General features: G+C 41.0%; 1 long non-coding RNA gene across 2 annotated transcripts; it reads left to right on the top strand.

Moving 5' to 3' along the window:
• The first annotated feature begins 4,958 nt into the window (after nucleotides 1–4,958).
• LOC141480110 (uncharacterized) lies at nucleotides 4,959–7,653 on the top strand. 2 transcript variants are annotated; one of them, XR_012464167.1, is made up of 3 exons: nucleotides 4,959–7,160; nucleotides 7,280–7,486; nucleotides 7,545–7,653. It is a non-coding gene; the product is annotated as an uncharacterized lncRNA (long non-coding RNA). The 2 variants fall into 2 exon arrangements; XR_012464166.1 differs by lacking the exon at nucleotides 4,959–7,160 and having other exon boundaries at nucleotides 7,263–7,486.
• Nucleotides 7,654–9,638: the final 1,985 nt, after the last annotated feature.

Below are 9,638 nucleotides of genomic sequence, written 5' to 3'. Positions count from 1 at the left end.
TAAAGTAGGCTACGCTGAAAACTTGAAAAAAATGCACTCTAAAGTACAGGAAGCAGTTTTCTTTGCAGTTTTCAAATCATAGAAGATAAAAACTAAAAAATGTCGAGAACTTGGAAGATTCGATTAATGTGTTCGACAGTAATCTTCAAAAAATAATCATGATAGATTTAAATACAGCCGTATTTCTTTCAAAAACTGAAGCAGGTAAGAAGAAGAAGATTGAAAAAAAAACAATTTTGGGAAAAATGCAAGAGTCGAGTTTTAGGTTGTTGATATTCCAAACTATAACTACTATTGATATTCCAAGCTATAACTACCAATGCTGTTGAATATTCTCCTTTGGATAGAACGACAACATCGACTTTTTGTAAAAAACTCCACCCCAACTCAGGTGGCATTTTTTTTTCTCGAACATATTTTTGAATCAAAATATCGTTCATTGTTTTGGATATTCCCTTCAAAACTCCAATAATCAGAACAACCATCTTGACAGAGTGATCTGGATAGAGTCTGCGGAGTTCGAAGAGAAAATCTAGATATTTTATACGTTTTTCCTCCCCTTTTCTGACAATATTCGTCTCGCCAGTAACTGAAAACTCCACGACAAATATCGTTTTGCTCTGGTTGTAGAGAAGGACCACATCAGGCTTATTAGCTTGTATGAACCTGAGGGTGGGGAACGAATAGTTGCAATAAATTCGGCACTTCTCGTTCCCCACAACGGATTTAATATCCACCGGAGCGTAGGGTAACACCGGTGTCTCATCGATACCGTAAGAGTGCCGTAGATGGTAATATATCACTCTTAGGGCCACGTTATGTGGATATAGGCCGAGACCGCATATGCTGGACATGCTGATAGCAAGTGCATTAGGGTCTCGGGCGCCTCGCGGCAGGCCCTGCACCTTGTGTCAGGAACCTCTATACCCATCACGCAACTGCGGTACACTAAGGTGTTGAAGACACCATCCTGGCAAGCCATGATGAACCCCTCAGTTTCCGACTTTAGTCCACTCGACCTGAGAAAAGCGAAGGTCAGGCGCTTTGATAAGCCAAGGTCTCCAATGTTATTGAAGAAGACCCCATGCATTGGCTCATCCTTGTGTTCCGCAGAAGTAAGGTGATCTCTGTGACTTTTAGCTAAGCTTTCTGCTGAACAGGTTCCAACTCGGTGACAGAGTTGTGGCACCTCGTTCAGTTTCGAAAACTATACCGAGTTCATCAGGCTCGGGCAGCTGCCCTGAAGAGAAATGCTCCAATTCCTGCTCTCACATGGTCACGGACCATGTAGAGAAGGGGATCTGAAATCCTGACGTTTTTACAGGCTGTATCCAGCATCATTCTGTCATGCAGACACTCCAAACTCGAAAGTCCACGGCCTTCCTGTTGTCGGGGAAAGTGCCACAGTCATACCCTCGATTGTTTCTGAGCGCAACGGATAATGGCAATAGTGAGATGTAGATGAGAAGGGGACTGAAGGAATCACCCTGAAATACACCCCTTCTGAAAGTGACCCACCCTGTTTGGACTCTTGCTTGACCAAAACTTATGGTAAAGCGAGTTCGCCAAAGTGGTATCAGTTGTTCAATGCATCTCACTATTTTGTCGGGTACCGCAAGGCATCTCTGCGAATGCCAGATGAGCTCATGTGTCACCTCACAAACCACAAGAGGAGACTAAATCATCTGTCGGTAACAAATAAGACAGATGGGTATCCGCGGCTAAGCTAAACAGTGGAGACGGGAGTGGGTTAAACAACTTAGCAAATTTCAAATAGATCTTAATGGGCGCCAGGTAAATTTAATCCTCCAGATACCCTAAGTAACTCACAATATCAATAACTTACCAATTAATATTGGAAATAAAAGATAAAGGTCCCCAATATGATTTATTCAGTAATCCTAACTTACATGGATTAACCAACAACGCTTCTAAGACAACAATGCAATATTCACACTACTACGCGATGTTCAAATGTCCATACAAGAGCGCGGTGTATATACCACGAATTCAATCAGCCATAAATTACGGTAGTAACGACGCTCAAAAAAACTACAATACGTCGAGTAAAACTACCACGAAAATTGAGTAGGTGAAATCGTAAATACTAGTGTCGGATGGTAAGACAAACTCGTTTGCGTCGCGTGAGCTCAGGCGTAGGCGCATCGGTGTCAATCAGCAATCGTGAAAGGAAGAATATACCTCAATTTCCGTTTCACAAATATCTATGTCAATCAGGTATCAATAACAAACTCTTAATCAATAAACGATAAACAAACACTATATCAACAGGTATCAATGAACATAAGGGCAACAATTATTCAGATATCTCAGTATATCACAAATATTCAATTAAATCAATTATAACTTGCGTGCTCCTTTTGGGCCACCCGGTATATGGTGTTAGGCTACCCCGTAGTTCGACGGAAGTGGATCACCCTGTAGTACTGCTGAGATGGATCACCCTGTAGTACGGCGGAGATGGATCACCCTGTAGCACCACCAAGATAGATCACCCTGTAGGGCACGACAAGCTGGACCAGTAATGGATCATCAAATAAGACCCAAGAAGAAAAAAAAGGAAAACAGGAACCCTTAACGAAGACAAAAAAAGCAGGAAGAAAAACAGGAAGAAAAAGCAGGAAGAAAAAGCAGGAAGAAAAACCCTACGGAAGAAAATTCTCAATCAGAATCAGATGAAACAAGGTGAGATTCAACCCCCATTCAATAGGACTATTTGACTAATCAATACCCCTGGTATATTTTCATCAAGCAAAGTAGCAAGATAACAAGAGTATATTTTTGGGTGCCCTGTATAACCATATGATCCGTAAAAATCAAGAAAATTGAATGAGTGTTGAAACCTTTCTTCAATACTAATATTCATTTGAGATATAACGATGGAATCAGAAATTACTAAACTCATCAAAAACACATTTAATGGTAAAATTCTTACCCTGGCCAAGGGGTTTTCTATACGTTTCTTCGTGTGCGGTGCTCTGCACGGAAGTCCTACTGGGACTTGATGAGTGACTGAGGGCCTTCTGTTTCTTATGAATCTAGAGACGTGAAACGAAGGTTGTAGAATTGAAGAAGTGATATCATAGCTAAGATCACATGAGAGATGCGACAGTGATTCAGACATACCTAATTTCGGAAATCCTTCCACCTGGCACGAGTTCGGTAACCACCACAAATCCTCAAAAGAGCTTAAGTTTCAGACTGCAAATATCCACACCAAAATGACCAATCAGTCTTCCACTATACAATCCTGACTTGTAGAAATAATCCCCGTGAAGGATGGCACAAATACAACCAAATATATCCTACAATCAGTCTGATGGTACCCTTTGAACTCCGAACCAAGCTCACCGAAGGCTAACTTCCAAATACTAAGCGACTGCCACATCTGACAGCTAACCAGTTGTTGCCACAGTGCATCCAATCTACACTACAAGCACCAAGGGGGCGCTGTGCACAACATCATACATCTATCAATTCCTCCACAGCCACTTGAGACAATATCAACAAGTCCATGACCCATCAAAACTCCTTCTCAAAGCAATGCAACCCTAAAACAACCCTTGACAACTTGAGTAACCGATAAATCCTCCACCCGTGAACAACTGTAGAACTAGTTCGGTGTAAGTCGACGGAACGATACTACGAAAGTTCGGCAGATGTCAACCAACAGCTGTCTCTTAACCTTGTAATGAATAGAATGTACAAAAATATTGTTCCAACCTATTTTCAAATATTTACCAATCCTTATTTATGCGATGGAATAGAAACATATAAGGTAAGTCGTCACATTTTTCCCATTCAGTACGAATATTTGAACATTCATCTTATGCAGAATATTTACCGAAAATATCAAACAGTATTCAGAAACCAGAGCTAACTAATATTGTTTTTCAGGCGATATGGCTCTAATATGTCAGTAATCCTTCTGGAAGTAATGAATAACGATCTATGCAAGAAATATTCTTGGAAAGATATAGGGAATAAGGCAGACAACGGCAAAAAAAATGACAGGTGAAGAAAACTGAGAAACAAACAATAACAACTATTTCAACCTAGCGAGGAATTTCGGATCTCCAACGTCGATTGGCAATAGGAGAATGCGTAAGTACTGGTCAAAGCAGTTAGTCAGGGAGCATACATTTATTCTTATACATTTCAGGTATGGTTTTCTATGGAACGGAAGATTCCCATTACTATGATGTTAAATGAATAAAATCTACTTGTAACTCAATTACATTGTTAATATCCTTTGAATGAAAATCTTAAAAGGTAAGGTAGTGTTTTGAAAGGTCATATAAGAGCAGTTTGATCTAGTGCTAAATTGAAACGTAACAACTCCCCCCTTTCTCGAAGAAATTTACCCCGTAAATTTCACTCAATTCTCAAGAACTCAATCTTCTGAAGACGAAGGTTTTAAATCCTTCACATGCCAGGAACCCTTCGAATTACCATCAGAGTCCCTCAATTCATAAGTCCAAGGCGACAGCCTTTTTTTTTCAATATCAATGTTCCGTAGTGGTATTAATAGAATGCACAAAGATTACATACATTATCAAAAACGTCAATATTTCAGTTACATTGAACAAGGACATGTCAACAATCACAAATTTACGTTTTCATGTATATATAAAAACATCAATACTATAGTTCAATAAAATAATGATAAAAAAAACTTTAAAAACAAGCTTTTACTTAAGTGCCCTTCTCCTCTAATTTGATTGCCATCGTCAGAGAATGTCGCATCTCTTGAACAGTTCCTGTAGCAATTTCTCTAACCCTAACCTCATACACGAGCTCATCTTGACTCAAACGGTTCACTAGCATTTTGCGGGACATGATAACAATCCCAATGAGACACAAAAAAAAATATTAAAAAAAATGATCAAAATTTTTTTTTCAAATTTATCAAAAAAAATTTTTCCAAATTTATAAAAAAAAAACTATGAAACGTTGTATTAACGCGGCCCCACGTTGGGCGCCAAAAATGTCACCTCACAAACCACAAGAGGAGACTAAATCATCTGTCGGTAACAAATAAGACAGATGGGTATCCGCGGCTAAGCTAAACAGTGGAGACGGGAGTGGGTTAAACAACTTAGCAAATTTCAAATAGATCTTAATGGGCGCCAGGTAAATTTAATCCTCCAGATACCCTAAGTAACTCACAATATCAATAACTTACCAATTAATATTGGAAATAAAAGATAAAGGTCCCCAATATGATTTATTCAGTAATCCTAACTTACATGGATTAACCAACAACGCTTCTAAGACAACAATGCAATATTCACACTACTACGCGATGTTCAAATTTCCATACAAGAGCGCGGTGTATATACCACGAATTCAATCAGCCATAAATTACGGTAGTAACGACGCTCAAAAAAACTACAATACGTCGAGTAAAACTACCACGAAAATTGAGTAGGTGAAATCGTAAATACTAGTGTCGGATGGTAAGACAAACTCGTTTGCGTCGCGTGAGCTCAGGCGTAGGCGCATCGGTGTCAATCAGCAATCGTGAAAGGAAGAATATACCTCAATTTCCGTTTCACAAATATCTATGTCAATCAGGTATCAATAACAAACTCTTAATCAATAAACGATAAACAAACACTATATCAACAGGTATCAATAAACATAAGGGCAACAATTATTCAGATATCTCAGTATATCACAAATATTCAATTAAATCAATTATAACTTGCGTGCTCCTTTTGGGCCACCCGGTATATGGTGTTAGGCTACCCCGTAGTTCGACGGAAGTGGATCACCCTGTAGTACTGCTGAGATGGATCACCCTGTAGTACGGCGGAGATGGATCACCCTGTAGCACCACCAAGATAGATCACCCTGTAGGGCACGACAAGCTGGACCAGTAATGGATCATCAAATAAGACCCAAGAAGAAAAAAAAGGAAAACAGGAACCCTTAACGAAGACAAAAAAAAGCAGGAAGAAAAACAGGAAGAAAAAGCAGGAAGAAAAAGCAGGAAGAAAAACCCTACGGAAGAAAATTCTCAATCAGAATCAGATGAAACAAGGTGAGATTCAACCCCCATTCAATAGGACTATTTGACTAATTAATACCCCTGGTATATTTTCATCAAGCAAAGTAGCAAGATAACAAGAGTATATTTTTGGGTGCCCTGTATAACCATATGATCCGTAAAAATCAAGAAAATTGAATGAGTGTTGAAACCTTTCTTCAATACTAATATTCATTTGAGATATAACGATGGAATCAGAAATTACTAAACTCATCAAAAACACATTTAATGGTAAAATTCTTACCCTGGCCAAGGGGTTTTCTATACGTTTCTTCGTGTGCGGTGCTCTGCACGGAAGTCCTACTGGGACTTGATGAGTGACTGAGGGCCTTCTGTTTCTTATGAATCTAGAGACGAGAAACGAAGGTTGTAGAATTGAAGAAGTGATATCATAGCTAAGATCACATGAGAGATGCGACAGTGATTCAGACATACCTAATTTCGGAAATCCTTCCACCTGGCACGAGTTCGGTAACCACCACAAATCCTCAAAAGAGCTTAAGTTTCAGACTGCAAATATCCACACCAAAATGACCAATCAGTCTTCCACTATACAATCCTGACTTGTAGAAATAATCCCCGTGAAGGATGGCACAAATACAACCAAATATATCCTACAATCAGTCTGATGGTACCCTTTGAACTCCGAACCAAGCTCACCGAAGGCTAACTTCCAAATACTAAGCGACTGCCACATCTGACAGCTAACCAGTTGTTGCCACAGTGCATCCAATCTACACTACAAGCACCAAGGGGGCGCTGTGCACAACATCATACATCTATCAATTCCTCCACAGCCACTTGAGACAATATCAACAAGTCCATGACCCATCAAAACTCCTTCTCAAAGCAATGCAACCCTAAAACAACCCTTGACAACTTGAGTAACCGATAAATCCTCCACCCGTGAACAACTGTAGAACTAGTTCGGTGTAAGTCGACGGAACGATACTACGAAAGTTCGGCAGATGTCAACCAACAGCTGTCTCTTAACCTTGTAATGAATAGAATGTACAAAAATATTGTTCCAACCTATTTTCAACTATTTACCAATCCTTATTTATGCGATGGAATAGAAACATATAAGGTAAGTCGTCACATCTTTCCCATTCAGTACGAATATTTGAACATTCATCTTATGCAGAATATTTACCGAAAATATCAAACAGTATTCAGAAACTAGAGCTAACTAATATTGTTTTTCAGGCGATATGGCTCTAATATGTCAGTAATCCTTCTGGAAGTAATGAATAACGATCTATGCAAGAAATATTCTTGGAAAGATATAGGGAATAAGGCAGACAACGGCAAAAAAAATTATAGGTGAAGAAAACTGAGAAACAAACAATAACAACTATTTCAACCTAGCGAGGAATTTCGGATCTCCAACGTCGATTGGCAATAGGAGAATGCGTAAGTACTGGTCAAAGCAGTTAGTCAGGGAGCATACATTTATTCTTATACATTTCAGGTATGGTTTTCTATGGAACGGAAGATTCCCATTACTATGATGTTAAATGAATAAAATCTACTTGTAACTCAATTACATTGTTAATATCCTTTGAATAAAAATCTTAAAAGGTAAGGTAGTGTTTTGAAAGGTCATATAAGAGCAGTTTGATCTAGTGCTAAATTGAAACGTAACACATGCGGAATTGTATCAAATGCCTTACGATAATCGATCCAGGCCATAGAGAGGTTACGCTTATATTGTATCGAGTCCTGCGTTACACATCTATCAATGAGCAGGTATTCTTTACATTCAGCGACTCCTCTCTTCGACCCTCTCCGCTCGTATATCCGTTCGAACACTCGGTCAACTGCGGTGAGTATTCGTGTGTATAAGATGCTTGTAAACAACTTATAACACAAATTCAAGCAGGTTATCGGTCTGTAATTCTTAGGAATTGACAAATCTCCGCTTTTGGGGATGAGAACGGTCCGCCCTTCGACAAACCAATCCGGAATCGGCTGTTCTCCGTCCAGACATGAGTTGAAAACTCTGGCCAGATGGCGGTGGGTGCTTGGTCGTTTTTTTTTACCAATAAGTGTTTAGCCCATCTGGGCCTGGAGCAGCAAAGTTCTTGACACCCACAAGGGCTCTTCGAACGTCATCCGGGGTTATCGAGTTGCGCAGCTCATTGAGATCGGGCTGTCGAAGCTCTGTGTTGAAAGCTTCGAACTGCGCTAGGGCTGGAGTGTCTAAGTTGAGTGGCTGCGGGTGTTCATGGATATCCTTCCACCTGATCAGTGGTCGACGGATTATCCACAACACGTGGAGGCTCTTGGAATAAGCGAGAAGGTTTCTCGCGGAACCTAAGGTTTTCCGCAATACCTCTCGCTCGCCTTACTAGTGACTTCTTAGCAGCTACTAGCATTCGTATCCTATCAAGGCAGTGCTATTTGGTGGTCAGCAGCACGCCTTGACTTGAAGTGTGATGGATACGTCGAAGTTTGGCGGTTATTCGCCGCACTGCGGGCGCGAAAGGCCTGTTGGCCGTCCCGTAATCCATCATACATTGGATACGAGACGCGTGTTGTCTCGCCGACGTGATCTTAGCCTCCATCTTGTGTACACGTCGTTCAATCTTCCGAACCACAAGGCCGGGATTTCGTCCTTCCGATTCGGAAACCGATTGGACGACGCTATACACGGCGATGTTGATTTGTCAGATGTCAGCCTCTTCTGTTAGAACACTATGAACCTCCGCATCCAAACAAGCCAGTTCTTGTGGCTTCAGGGGCCTAATTCTGTGAAGCGCCCTGCGTGTTCTGATTGTCGTCCCCATTGGTGGTATGATGCGAGTCTGCTTTCTAGTCGTGCCAACGAGAGGTAGAACTCTCACTTCTACCGCTTCGTAAGCAGGCTGAGAAGGAGCTAAATAGCCCTGGCGCCGAAGATAAGATACGTATTCCCTAAGGTTTTGGGCAGAGAAGGCGGCATGCTCCGAATTTGTTTCACAGAGCATGCAATCTCGCCATGTACCCTCTTCGCGCAGGCTCACTACTCTCGTAGCAATGCATAAAGCTATCTCTCAGCTCATGCGTCCACTCAAAACGTCCGTTTTCATTGCCAGGGTTGTTTGTCATCGGTAGGCAAATCATCGTTATGGACCCCACCACCTTGCCTCTGACCCCTCCGAGCGGGTCGATTGTGGGGGTCCCTTCCTTGATTATTGGGAACCAAGTGTTGGGTCCGCCGGTGGTTGGTCCTGTGGACCCACGGCCGGCTCCGGAGGGAGAATAGAGTTCTCCTTTCCGGGTACGCCTGGGCTGCCGGTCCGGTTTTGCACCAGTTGCTCGGGTAAGTGATGTCGCAACTCACCAAAGGCCAAGGGTGTTAGCGGCCATCCCTGTCATTCCTGCCTATTATTGTTATATATTATTTCATTATCATTATTATTTTTATTAGTTCCGACAGATAACAACTGTAGACAGTTGATGAAACCCTGTGAAGAATGTATCTCTATGATGCTATTAAATATTCAATCAGTACGTAACAAAATAGATGGTCTGTATATTTTTAAAGAATGTCAGGATTTTCCAAGTATTGTAATGTTGACTG

Source organism: Leptinotarsa decemlineata, unplaced genomic scaffold, assembly GCF_025532065.1.
Source record: "Leptinotarsa decemlineata unplaced genomic scaffold, Ldec_3_MD MMD2_P_RNA_scaffold_6, whole genome shotgun sequence".
Lineage (NCBI taxonomy): Eukaryota > Metazoa > Arthropoda > Insecta > Coleoptera > Chrysomelidae > Leptinotarsa > Leptinotarsa decemlineata.
The sequence above is the reverse complement of the archived record's forward strand: the minus strand, read 5'-3'. Positions and strand labels throughout refer to the sequence as shown.